At 43.2% G+C, this 14,258-nt stretch overlaps 1 protein-coding gene across 5 annotated transcripts in view; it reads left to right on the forward strand.

Moving 5' to 3' along the window:
• LOC6739534 (G protein-coupled receptor kinase 1) overlaps positions 1–14,258 on the forward strand; it is a 101,178-nt gene that overhangs the window by 12,729 nt on the left and 74,191 nt on the right. The window lies entirely within an intron of this gene.

Consider the following 14,258-nt stretch of genomic DNA (forward strand, 5'->3'; position numbering starts at 1 on the left):
ATCTATATCGTGTTGCCGCATAAAACATTCTAGTTTGTGCAGCTTCTTGGATACGCCTTGGAACTGGCGGAGAGATTTGATACTCTCATTAAGCGACTGCAGAATTGCTTCAATGTTGTTGCTGGCAATTGTAGAGTGTTGGAGTAAGTCCCTTAATGTCCTTTGCCGGCTTCGATTCCTGCCGCTGCAATGTTGATGTTGTTGGCTGCTACTGGTGTTGTCTTGCAATGTCTGCCTCGGAAGGTGGTTATCGGTCTGCCTCCAGTGGTTTCAAGTGACATATTACGCTCATTGCCCTCCATTCTCGTGCCAAACTCCCTTTTGGGCTTGGAGCGTTGAAGGTACGCCTGCTGCTTGGTGTAGCCTAAGTAATTGGCAGGGTGCTGTTCACCACAGTTGTAACAGGTGCACAGCCCTCTGGTCGGTGACAAACCTTGGCAGCATGCTCTCCAGCGCATTTCACACATATGTGTGCCTTGCGACAATGTTTGGCTGTGTGGCTAAATTGCGGACAACAATGTCATTGTACTACATCAGTCCGCTTACGGAGTGGCTCAACTATCACTGTTATTCGACACAGGGTCTTGACTTCAAGGAAAAATATGATGGCAGGCTTAGCTGTGGGCGTGCCTGGCTCGCTACGCTCTAATGGCGTGTGGGCATTGAGCACGTAGGGCCTCATGATCCCACCCATCGATGCACTAGCATGGACCTTGCTCACATCAGTCAACCTCGTCATTACACCTATTGGTGGCATAGGTTGCGCATTGTCGGTAGTACCGAGCTTCTCAGCAGATATAGCAGCTTGGCGGCTGCTGGGCTGATTGTAATTTTCCATTACAAAGCTCGCTTTGAAGATGTTTGCGCTGCATGCTTTTTGGCAGCTAAGTTTCCAAATTAAAACTTAGCATTGGGAAACGTTATAAAATTAATTTGTTGTCAAATTACGCTTAGAATAGCGGCGACAACAACAAAGGTATTTGGCTGCGAAAAAGTTCGCCAACAACTATAGAAACGAAAAGTGAGTACGTATAAATGACCGACGCTGCTGACTTCACCGACAAGGAGTCATTAGTCAATGACCTTGCGGATGCAATAGTCCTCAAGGGGGCGTAAACGCCCTTCATTGCGATTTGCACACGTTAGCAACGGTGCAGGAAGACGACTACAAAATTCTGGCACTGCAAAAACCGTGTTCCATATATTTTTGGGGTCGATGAAAGGAGTGAAGTCATTTTAGCAGAACACAACAGGGCCCACCGGTCGGACCAAGAAAATATGAAACAGGTTCTCACAGAGTACTACTTCCTAAAAATGTCCAAACTGGCCAATGAAATTGTCCAGAACTGCAAAGCATACGCGAGAGCTAAATATGATAGGCATCCGAAGAAACAAGAGATCACCGATTCTTTCTCATGTAGGAGAAATGCTACACATTGACATTTTCTCAACGGATAAAAAATATTTTCTCACTTGCATTGACAAGTTTTCGAAATTCGCCGTCGTACAGCATGTGCCGTCAAGAACAATTGAGGATATGAACCCGGCCATGTTACAGGTCATGAATTCCTTCCCAAAGGCCAAGGTAATTTACTGCGACAACGAGCAATCGTTAAAATCGTACACGGCCATGCTAGACAACCAGTTTGGCGTCAGCATCACGAATGCGCCACCCCTTCAGTGTCTCAAACGGGCAAGTGGAACGTTTTCACAGAACTCTACTAGAGCTCGCCAGGTGACTGAAAATTGACAAGGGCATAAGTGATACTGTGGAGGTAATCTTGTTAGCCACTACCAGGTATAATAAATCAATCCATTCGGTAATTGATAAGAGGCCAGTCGACGCAATACAAGAATCCACGGACGACACACAAGAACGGATTGTTGACAAAATTAAGAGTTCACAAGACGCGCTAAGGTCTAGAGAGAATGCATCTCGACAAAACAGAGTCTTCGAATTGGGCGAAAAGGTTTTGGTCAAAACTAATAGAAGGCTTGGCAATCAACTCACTCCCTTGTGTGAGGAAAAAGCCATACAAGCAGACCTGCGGACCACGGTCCTCATTGAAGGAAGGGTGGTCTACAAAGACAACTTAAAATGACTCTCTCGCTTAATTTTAAATTAAAAAAAATTTATCCCTACGGCATCCCAGCTGATCAGCCAAAAATGTCTTGTTGGCTATGTGATAAAATGGTGCACACTAAGTGCGCCTTTTTTAGCGGCCGAACAAGTGATGCCCTAGCTATGAAATCGTTTATGCCGTTTATTAGCCTTAAGCTATTAGAGAAATCTCTAAAGCGCAAAAAAAGCCGCTGGTGATAGGCTGCCAAACAAGATTCGGTGCCATCCGATCAATAAATTTAAAAATTATTTAAAAGTGTGGGTGTTACCGGTTTCGGCGGCATTTTTTCGTTAGAGTGGGCGTGGCAAAATGTTGTTGCTGGCAATTGTAGAGTGTTGGAGTAAGTCCCTTAATGTCCTTTGCCGGCTTCGATTCCTGCCGCTGCAATGTTGATGTTGTTGGCTGCTACTGGTGTTGTCTTGCAATGTCTGCCTCGGAAGGTGGTTATCGGTCTGCCTCCAGTGGTTTCAAGTGACATATTACGCTCATTGCCCTCCATTCTCGTGCCAAACTCCCTTTTGGGCTTGGAGCGTTGAAGGTACGCCTGCTGCTTGGTGTAGCCTAAGTAATTGGCAGGGTGCTGTTCACCACAGTTGTAACAGGTGCACAGCCCTCTGGTCGGTGACAAACCTTGGCAGCATGCTCTCCAGCGCATTTCACACATATGTGTGCCTTGCGACAATGTTTGGCTGTGTGGCTAAATTGCGGACAACAATGTCATTGTACTACATCAGTCCGCTTACGGAGTGGCTCAACTATCACTGTTATTCGACACAGGGTCTTGACTTCAAGGAAAAATATGATGGCAGGCTTAGCTGTGGGCGTGCCTGGCTCGCTACGCTCTAATGGCGTGTGGGCATTGAGCACGTAGGGCCTCATGATCCCACCCATCGATGCACTAGCATGGACCTTGCTCACATCAGTCAACCTCGTCATTACACCTATTGGTGGCATAGGTTGCGCATTGTCGGTAGTACCGAGCTTCTCAGCAGATATAGCAGCTTGGCGGCTGCTGGGCTGATTGTAATTTTCCATTACAAAGCTCGCTTTGAAGATGTTTGCGCTGCATGCTTTTTGGCAGCTAAGTTTCCAAATTAAAACTTAGCATTGGGAAACGTTATAAAATTAATTTGTTGTCAAATTACGCTTAGAATAGCGGCGACAACAACAAAGGTATTTGGCTGCGAAAAAGTTCGCCAACAACTATAGAAACGAAAAGTGAGTACGTATAAATGACCGACGCTGCTGACTTCACCGACAAGGAGTCATTAGTCAATGACCTTGCGGATGCAATAGTCCTCAAGGGGGCGTAAACGCCCTTCATTGCGATTTGCACACGTTAGCAACGGTGCAGGAAGACGACTACAAAATTCTGGCACTGCAAAAACCGTGTTCCATATATTTTTGGGGTCGATGAAAGGAGTGAAGTCATTTTAGCAGAACACAACAGGGCCCACCGGTCGGACCAAGAAAATATGAAACAGGTTCTCACAGAGTACTACTTCCTAAAAATGTCCAAACTGGCCAATGAAATTGTCCAGAACTGCAAAGCATACGCGAGAGCTAAATATGATAGGCATCCGAAGAAACAAGAGATCACCGATTCTTTCTCATGTAGGAGAAATGCTACACATTGACATTTTCTCAACGGATAAAAAATATTTTCTCACTTGCATTGACAAGTTTTCGAAATTCGCCGTCGTACAGCATGTGCCGTCAAGAACAATTGAGGATATGAACCCGGCCATGTTACAGGTCATGAATTCCTTCCCAAAGGCCAAGGTAATTTACTGCGACAACGAGCAATCGTTAAAATCGTACACGGCCATGCTAGACAACCAGTTTGGCGTCAGCATCACGAATGCGCCACCCCTTCAGTGTCTCAAACGGGCAAGTGGAACGTTTTCACAGAACTCTACTAGAGCTCGCCAGGTGACTGAAAATTGACAAGGGCATAAGTGATACTGTGGAGGTAATCTTGTTAGCCACTACCAGGTATAATAAATCAATCCATTCGGTAATTGATAAGAGGCCAGTCGACGCAATACAAGAATCCACGGACGACACACAAGAACGGATTGTTGACAAAATTAAGAGTTCACAAGACGCGCTAAGGTCTAGAGAGAATGCATCTCGACAAAACAGAGTCTTCGAATTGGGCGAAAAGGTTTTGGTCAAAACTAATAGAAGGCTTGGCAATCAACTCACTCCCTTGTGTGAGGAAAAAGCCATACAAGCAGACCTGCGGACCACGGTCCTCATTGAAGGAAGGGTGGTCTACAAAGACAACTTAAAATGACTCTCTCGCTTAATTTTAAATTAAAAAAAATTTATCCCTACGGCATCCCAGCTGATCAGCCAAAAATGTCTTGTTGGCTATGTGATAAAATGGTGCACACTAAGTGCGCCTTTTTTAGCGGCCGAACAAGTGATGCCCTAGCTATGAAATCGTTTATGCCGTTTATTAGCCTTAAGCTATTAGAGAAATCTCTAAAGCGCAAAAAAAGCCGCTGGTGATAGGCTGCCAAACAAGATTCGGTGCCATCCGATCAATAAATTTAAAAATTATTTAAAAGTGTGGGTGTTACCGGTTTCGGCGGCATTTTTTCGTTAGAGTGGGCGTGGCAAAATGTTTTTTGGCAAGTCGATAGAAAATTACACTACTAATCAAATTATGAAGAAATATCAAAACATTTTGCAAAAGTGTGGCCGTGGCAGTTTTGGGCGGTTTTAGGGTGTTAGAATGGGCGTATCAAAAAGTTTGCAATTCGATAGATATTTAAGCGACTATTAATATTACGAAAGAAAAAATCAACAATTTTTTAAAAATGTGGGCGTGTCAGTTTTAGGCTGCTTTAGGGCGTGGCAAAAAGTTATTTTTTTTTTACAAATTTAAAAAAATTTAAAAGACTAATAAAAATGTAAAAAAAAACAAAATCAACACGTTGTTCATAAGTGTGGGAGTGATAGTTTTGTGCGGCTTGTGGGTGTTAGAGTGAACGTGGCATCACAACAACAACAAACTTGCGCTGCGTCCTAGTCTCTAGAATCTGTATGCTGAATCTCAACCTTCTAGCTTTTATAGTTCCTGAGATCTGGACGTTAATGCGGACGGACGGACAGACGGATCCTGATTGATCCTTATTTGCGAGCACATTGCCTCTTCTCTTCACTGTTTGACCGCGCATAACTGAGGACAAACATACAGACAAGCGTTTAATTGTCACATTTTTAGTGCTTAAATATACAGTCTGTCGAAGAAGTTTGCGTCCGAATAAGTAGAAATTGTAAAGCGGAGACGTAGTTTTACAATAAAACATGTCTCTTTCAGATGTTGATGATGGATTATTTTGATCGGAAATAACCTTAGATAGTGAAGTAACGGTGGATAAAATTGGTTCAGTCAATTTGATTTATTTAGATTTGCGCTTGCATCTGATTGACCAAATTAAAACACGGATACACGGAGTATGCGGATTTCATGTGGATTACAGTCGATATTTGCTTACAATCTCAAACATCTCTCACCACGCTCATTACCCCAGCACAACAGCTACCCAGCATCGCCTTGAACATAGAAGACTAGAATATTTCAGCCAACACTCGGTTAGCCGATCATGCCTTCAACAAGTCTCAGAATATAGTCTTGATGATTGGAGCATGCATGTTCTATGAATTGTTTTGCGTCGGACAGATCAATATCGTTCCTGGACTACCACTTCTTCAAAAAACTCTTCTTGGTTGGGTGGTTTCTGGTAACAAGTTTAGCCAAATTTTACGCGCAAGCTCACCGTAGATTTTTAAATCTGGAGAGCTAACTAGAGCGGCAGCATCGCATCAGAAGACAATATTCGGCCTTTATTCCTTTAACTCTGCGAATATGTTTTCGTGCATGTATTTTCCCATTGTTTTATTGTTTTAGAAGTTGGATAGTACAACGACTAAGCATCGCATGGTGTTTGACGGATTAGCTATCACTTCGTCTGGCCAATCTTTTAATGAAGCGCAGGACCTGTCATACAATCTAAGCTGTTTGACATTTTAATAAGATTTCGATCATATGCAGATGCAGATCCAGATAATTATTACCAATGCATCGTGCGGATAGACTCCCCTAAGGAGGAGTTATTGGGTTCAAGATGGACACAGTCACATATGGAACCAAGAAGGCTTCCTTCTTGTCAGTGCGGGCAATGCACCAACTTGCTCGAGATGAAGGTTCTAATGGGTCTGCTTTGCTAGGATTTCTACATAGATGATTTAACTTCAGGTGGCACTCAATTTCTGAGGTTATAAACAAAATGCAATAAACTTCAAAGATTCTGTCCAAGACGACCTCTTGGTATAAATGATTTGTTGCTGGTAAAGAACGAGAATCTTCCCCCAATGCGTTGGCCAGGATGACATGCCTCAAGTTGTGTAAATTATTTAAAGATTTATCGGACCGCCTTGCGAAACTGTTATCGTCAGGATTTCTCCAGAGGTGAAGGGCTTCCTTCGGTGGCTGCTCCGGGGAGTCCGGGGAGCAGAAAATTATTATTTACATTGAGAGGAACTTTCCTCTTTTAACTGCCAGCCTTGTGGTCTGGCAGAGTAATTAATAAAAATATGTTTTACGACGCTTAGGCTGAGTTGACGAGCTCCCGATCTTTTTTCTGGTAAATGCAAATTCAAACTGAAACTTAAAATGATTATTAAAGCTAACAAAGACTCGCAGCGGCCACGCAAATATGCTGTGTTTGCCGGCTGCACACGGGTTTCCGACCCAATGCTGGGTCAGCACTTTGATATTATGTTTCATACACTGAGCCAACTGTTCTAGTTCGTTGGCTTGTGTTAACTACTCCCGCTTCAAGATTACGGCCGTTCTCGGCTGGTCCTAATTCGGCGATCATCCCGTTTAATTGGATTGCAGATCTCCGCGCTCCGATGAACCGTAGACAGGTGATGCCAATACAAATCAATGCACAACAAATCGATGCTGCGATAAATATTATGCGATGTGAATGATTGGTATCAATTTCTCTCCCGAACTCTTTGATGAAGTCCAAGTTACGTTCACTCAGCTGGTGAAGATAGGGGAATCTCAGAATATCTCTGTTGGCGGTGATATTTTTTTTTTTTCTTTATCGCACGGGTCCCAAGGCCACACCTCCCGCCCAACCGACCGAGGGGCGCTGCCGTGTATCGTACGGCTCGAATCCCGAGAAGATATAGACGCGATATAAAAAAGAGAATAGGAACGAGGAAATGAATATAATGTGGAATAACTATGTTAAATATTAGTGTTAGTAGGATCTAATTATGTAATAGAAAAGATAAAATCGATTGCTTTAATAGCGGCAGACAGTCAAGATTACAGATAATAGGATAAAGTCTATTATAGTCAGAACATAAAACTCTGTAAGGGTCATGCAACTCATAATCAGATCTACAATGATTTAAGATAAGGGGTATATAGTTTCTAGTGAATCTACTTGGAACCGAGAAGTTAAGCCGACTAATCAAGTCGGGACTCTCAACATCCCCACGAATAAGCTTACAAATAAAGACTGTTCCAAGCATAGTTCTACGGTTAGCTAGGGATGGTAAATTAATTAAAAGTAGTCTACTGGAATAAGGAGGTAATATTCGGTTTGCATCCCAATTTAGGCGCCGCAAGGCAAAAAGTAAGAAGTTTTTTTGGACTGATTCAATGCGGTCCGAGTGGACTGCGTATTGTGAACTCCAAACAGGTGATCCGTACTCGAGAATCGGACGGACTAACGAAATAAATAAGGTTTTAGTCAAGTAAGAGTCATCAAATTTCTTAGACCACCTTTTTATAAAACCAAGCACACCCCTGGCCTTATTGACAATAGACGAAATATGGTCAGAAAATTTTAGTTTAGGGTCCAGAAGAACACCAGGATCATCAACCCGTGTTATTCTGTCCAATGGGCACCCACTTAGAGTGTAAGTCGTGCGTATTGGGTTGGCACGACAAAAGGTCATACCTTTACACTTGGAGCCATTTAAGTCTAATATGTTATCACGGCACCATATTTGAAATCGGTCTAGATCGGATTGTAAGTCCAAATGGCAAGAAGTGTCCTTGTACTGGAGGCATAATTTAACATCGTCTGCGTAGTACACGCGAATGTTTTATTATTAAGGGGAGGTCGTTAATGAATAAGGTAAAAAGAAGCGGACCAAGATGGCTCCCTTGTGGGACACCGGATGTGACTCGGAGAATAGAAGATAACGAATTTTTAAAGAGGACTTGTTGTGTCCTGCCATTCAGATAGCTTGAAATCCAATTTAGAAGATCAACAGGGAAACCTATAAGATCAAGTTTTTTTATTAGAAGGTACTGATTTACAGAGTCAAATGCATTACTAAAATCAGTGTAGATGACATCTGTTTGAAGATTATTTTTGAAACCCTGTATTACGAAAGAAGTTAGCTCCAAGAGGTTAGTGGTTGTAGATCTGCGTTTCATAAAACCGTGTTGACACGGTGATATGATTGATCTACAAAGGTGCTGCAAATGAGGAGTGATAACATTTTCGAAAAGTTTTGGGATTGCCGACAATTTAGAGATTCCTCTGTAATTGCTTGCATCCAGTTTGCTACCTTTTTTGTGAAGAGGAATCACAAAGGACTCCTTCCATATATGAGGGAATTGTGAAGATTCCAGAGATAAGGTAAGCAGTTTCAGTAGAGGCTTGCACAAGGCATAGATCCAAAAGTCGACCAAGAGAATTTTGAATATAATTAACTTGCGACAGCGATAAGTCGAGCAAGCCGTCAATAAAGTCATATTGTGCTAAAGGGAGAAGGATATTCGATTGTTTTTCTGGGGACCACATTGTGCCAGGTATATTAAAATCACCTAGAACTACCAATTGGTCCCTGTCAGGAAGTTTATTCAAGATGGACTGGATAGCGGACAGATGATTCTGATATTCTGGGAATTCAGAAGATGGCGGAATATAGGAGCACGTAAAATAAACTGATCTGTCGGAAAAAGACAGCTTTACACATACGAATTTCGAGTTACGGGAATCGTCCAAAAGTAACTCCTCCGACGCAAGGGTAGATCTAACCGCAATTAAGACTCCACCTCCCCGTCTGGAGGGACGGTCAAACCTATATATAGTGTACATACCTGGGAAGACTTCGGAGTTAAGTATCTCCGGCTTTAACCAAGTCTCTGTGAGCACTATAATATGGGATGCAAATGAAAGACTATCACAATACAATTTGATTAATTTGCTACGCAAGCCTCTAACATTTTGATGGGAGATAGTAAGTTTTGTAGTTAGTTTTTTGAAGAGGAAGAAGATGAAGAGGCGGATGGTGCAGTGGTCTGGCCACGTGAGGGAAGTTTAATTCCCACGGGCACCTTTTTCTTATTTTTTATCTTAGCTTCAAACTCTTTTACCACCATACTATCCGGCCAAAAATCACCCGAACATATGGTCGAAAAGAGCTCGTTTGGGACAGTTATCTGGAAAGATGATATGTCCCTAGCGTAAGAGAAGTTAAATAAATATTCAATGAAGGAGAACTAGCTACCCCTGGAGCTCGTATTTAGTCCTTGTTGTGATTTATAAAGGTGGTGTCATTTATCACGACGCGATCATTGAAGGTGATGAGATGTGTGCCACGTTGATAGACTTCTGTTCCGTTGTCCACCGTGACCCTGGCTGGCCGGTCATTGATGATGATGATTCCCTCATCCACGCAGGTAAACGGGTGTAGGTCGCTTGGTTGTGACTCGCAATGCGCTAGAACGCCTGCGTGTAGTTCCCTGGCGCATGAGCTTTCCGTTGATAGTTGGCAAGAGGTAGCCCCTGGTGTTGGGATGCAGTTTTTGATTGTATGGACTTCTTCTCCACACTTTGCTACCATGTTGTCGGTTATTCGCAGCATAACCCCTTTGCAAGTGTCCGGGAAAATAATGAACTTCTTACAAGATAATTTTATTTTGGGGAATTTGATAATGAAGTGTATTATGTTAGAGGATTGTACTATTTTTACAGACGATGCGATGGGTTCTTTCAGCCAAACTGATTTTAAGTCTACATGATCTAGGATATTTGGACTGACAATATTCTTTTTCGCCAGTGATGCAGCCAACATTAAGTTTTGTAACTTCATCATCAGTATTCTATTCCTAGCCAACAGTGTCTTATATAAATGGCCGGTGTCAATTTTTGTATTTGTATGTGTTTGTATGATTTGATTTACAGTGGTTGTTAATTTTGATTTGCCTATTGTTTGACTGTGTCAACTGCCCCCGCTACTACCTTTAGCATTGAGCCCAGAAAATCTAAACTCCTTGCGATTATGTGGTGGACTCTTAACGAATCCAGCGTGTCCCGAAGGTGCGAGGTGTCCACTTCTAGCAACTTCCCCATGTGAGACTGTGGAAACATCTCGTTCATGCTGCTTGTTTCTTCTATTACGAGCATGTATTCCGAAAGATTTGCCGAGTGGGTCACGTACGCGAGTTTCTCCCACACCAGGATCTCTCCATCTATGATGGGGATGTACCTTGCTTGTGAATAGTTAGTGATGTGCCCTTACACCAATCACCGTGAGAGGAGGATGAAAATTCTGCGACTGTGGAAATTTATTTTTTAGTTGCTTTTTCTTGTTCGCTGAGGTTTATGCCATCACCAATTCATTTTATCCTAAAACCTAAAACATCGTGCCTTTGGCAACGTACTTAAAGTCTATTAAATGGAAGTTTGCCAAACGGCTAGTAATAATAAAAAGCTTAAAATTAAGCGAGAGAGTCATTTTAAGTTGTCTTTGTGGACCACCCTTCCTTCAATGAGGACCGTGGTCCGCAGGTCTGCTTGTATGGCTTTTTCCTCACACAAGGGAGTGAGTTGATTGGCAATCCTTCTATTAGTTTTGACCAAAACCTTTTCGCCCAATTCGAAGACTCTGTTTTGTCGAGATGCATTCTCTCTAGACCTTAGCGCGTCTTGTGAACTCTTAATTTTGTCAACAATCCGTTCTTGTGTGTCGTCCGTGGATTCTTGTATTGCGTCGACTGGCCTCTTATCAATTACCGAATGGATTGATTTATTATACCTGGTAGTGGCTAACAAGATTACCTCCACAGTATCACTTATGCCCTTGTCAATTTTCAGTCACCTGGCGAGCTCTAGTAGAGTTCTGTGAAAACGTTCCACTTGCCCGTTTGAGACACTGAAGGGGTGGCGCATTCGTGATGCTGACGCCAAAATGGTTGTCTAGCATGGCCGTGTACGATTTTAACGATTGCTCGTTGTCGCAGTAAATTACCTTGGCCTTTGGGAAGGAATTCATGACCTGTAACATGGCCGGGTTCATATCCTCAATTGTTCTTGACGGCACATGCTGTACGACGGCGAATTTCGAAAACTTGTCAATGCAAGTGAGAAAATATTTTTTATCCGTTGAGAAAATGTCAATGTGTAGCATTTCTCCTACATGAGAAAGAATCGGTGATCTCTTGTTTCTTCGGATGCCTATCATATTTAGCTCTCGCGTATGCTTTGCAGTTCTGGACAATTTCATTGGCCAGTTTGGACATTTTTAGGAAGTAGTACTCTGTGAGAACCTGTTTCATATTTTCTTGGTCCGACCGGTGGGCCCTGTTGTGTTCTGCTAAAATGACTTCACTCCTTTCATCGACCCCAAAAATATATGGAACACGGTTTTTGCAGTGCCAGAATTTTGTAGTCGTCTTCCTGCACCGTTGCTAACGTGTGCAAATCGCAATGAAGGGCGTTTACGCCCCCTTGAGGACTATTGCATCCGCAAGGTCATTGAGTAATGACTCCTTGTCGGTGAAGTCAGCAGCGTCGGTCATTTATACGTACTCACTTTTCGTTTCTATAGTTGTTGGCGAACTTTTTCGCAGCCAAATACCTTTGTTGTTGTCGCCGCTATTCTAAGCGTAATTTGACAACAAATTAATTTTATAACGTTTCCCAATGCTAAGTTTTAATTTGGAAACTTAGCTGCCAAAAAGCATGCAGCGCAAACATCTTCAAAGCGAGCTTTGTAATGGAAAATTACAATCAGCCCAGCAGCCGCCAAGCTGCTATATCTGCTGAGAAGCTCGGTACTACCGACAATGCGCAACCTATGCCACCAATAGGTGTAATGACGAGGTTGACTGATGTGAGCAAGGTCCATGCTAGTGCATCGATGGGTGGGATCATGAGGCCCTACGTGCTCAATGCCCACACGCCATTAGAGCGTAGCGAGCCAGGCACGCCCACAGCTAAGCCTGCCATCATATTTTTCCTTGAAGTCAAGACCCTGTGTCGAATAACAGTGATAGTTGAGCCACTCCGTAAGCGGACTGATGTAGTACAATGACATTGTTGTCCGCAGTTTAGCCACACAGCCAAACATTGTCGCAAGGCACACATATGTGTGAAATGCGCTGGAGAGCATGCTGGCAAGGTTTGTCACCGACCAGAGGGCTGTGCACCTGTTACAACTGTGGTGAACAGCACCCTGCCAATTACTTAGGCTACACCAAGCAGCAGGCGTACCTTCAACGCTCCAAGCCCAAAAGGGAGTTTGGCACGAGAATGGAGGGCAATGAGCGTAATATGTCACTTGAAACCACTGGAGGCAGACCGATAACCACCTTCCGAGGCAGACATTGCAAGACAACACCAGTAGCAGCCAACAACATCAACATTGCAGCGGCAGGAATCGAAGCCGGCAAAGGACATTAAGGGACTTACTCCAACACTCTACAATTGCCAGCAACAACATTGAAGCAATTCTGCAGTCGCTTAATGAGAGTATCAAATCTCTCCGCCAGTTCCAAGGCGTATCCAAGAAGCTGCACAAACTAGAATGTTTTATGCGGCAACACGATATAGATGTCCTGCTTATCAGCGAGTCACATTGCTCAGGGACGGAAGCATCCAAATTATTAAGTTACGATGCTTATACTGCCAAAAATCCGAGCGCTGGCAACGCGAAAGGAGGGGCTGTGATTCTCATCAGGTCTTCCATTTTCCAACTTCCTATTACACCAATAGCCACTGACACTGACAAGGTGCAACTAGCTTTGGCAGCTATTGAAACAGCACTCGGTCCTATTAATTTTGGAGCGGTATACTGTCCTCGTGATTCATATGTACTTTTGACGAATTCGATGTCATTCTGGAAATTCACCGTTCTAAATTCATAGTCGCGTGTGACTGGAATGTGCCCACTGGCTTTGTGGAGCGGGACGGTGCAAAAATAGAGTACATGCGCTTGCGAATCTCATACTAGCCTCGAAGGTGAACGTGCTTACAACAGGTGGCCCAACGAGATATCCGTACGGCAGAAGAGAATCACCAGGATATCTTGACTTTGCGCAGACGAGGGGTATTCTGGGTATCCATGTTGATATACGTGCTTGCTATTGCTGATCTGAGCTCCGACCATCTACCACTTATAATAACTGTGGCTGCGCAAAAAATAGCATGCCCTAAGATGGAGCGCTTAATCAATACCACCAACTTGGAACTATTTAAAGATCACCTTCAGGCTACATTGGACACAAACACTGCGTTTAACACTAGTCAAAACATTGAGGACGCCATTAGCTCATTTACTAATATAGTTAAGTCAACCGCAAGACTGGCTACTCGTAGCCCATCACGGCAGCCCGCTGCCGAGCGAATCTCCATCCATCCACTGCGGGTTCGAATTGTAATACAATATCGTTATATTATGGTGCTTAGATGGTAAGCGATCAAATACAAATAATCATTTAAGAAACCAAAATGTGGCCCAAAATATGCGTCTTCGGTATACATTTGCCCCCCAAAAAATTAGTATGCTCCTAGTTCAGCAACGTTGTTTCTTATTACAATTCTTTATACTCGTCAACGGGTATACTTTCGTTGAAAAGAATGCAACAAGCAGAAGGAAGCGTATCCGAGCATTTAAAGTATATATATTCTTGATGAGGATCAATAGCCGAGTCAATCTGCCCCATCTTTCAGTATGAACATCTTGTTCACAGGAATCATCAAAGCCAGAAGGTTGAGATTAAGCATACAGATTCTAGAGACATAGTCGCAGCGCAAGTTTATTGGTCAATGTTGCCACTCCCACTAACCGCATAGAACTTCA

Source organism: Drosophila simulans, chromosome 2R (genome assembly GCF_016746395.2).
Source record: "Drosophila simulans strain w501 chromosome 2R, Prin_Dsim_3.1, whole genome shotgun sequence".
Classification (NCBI taxonomy): Eukaryota; Metazoa; Arthropoda; class Insecta; order Diptera; family Drosophilidae; genus Drosophila; species Drosophila simulans.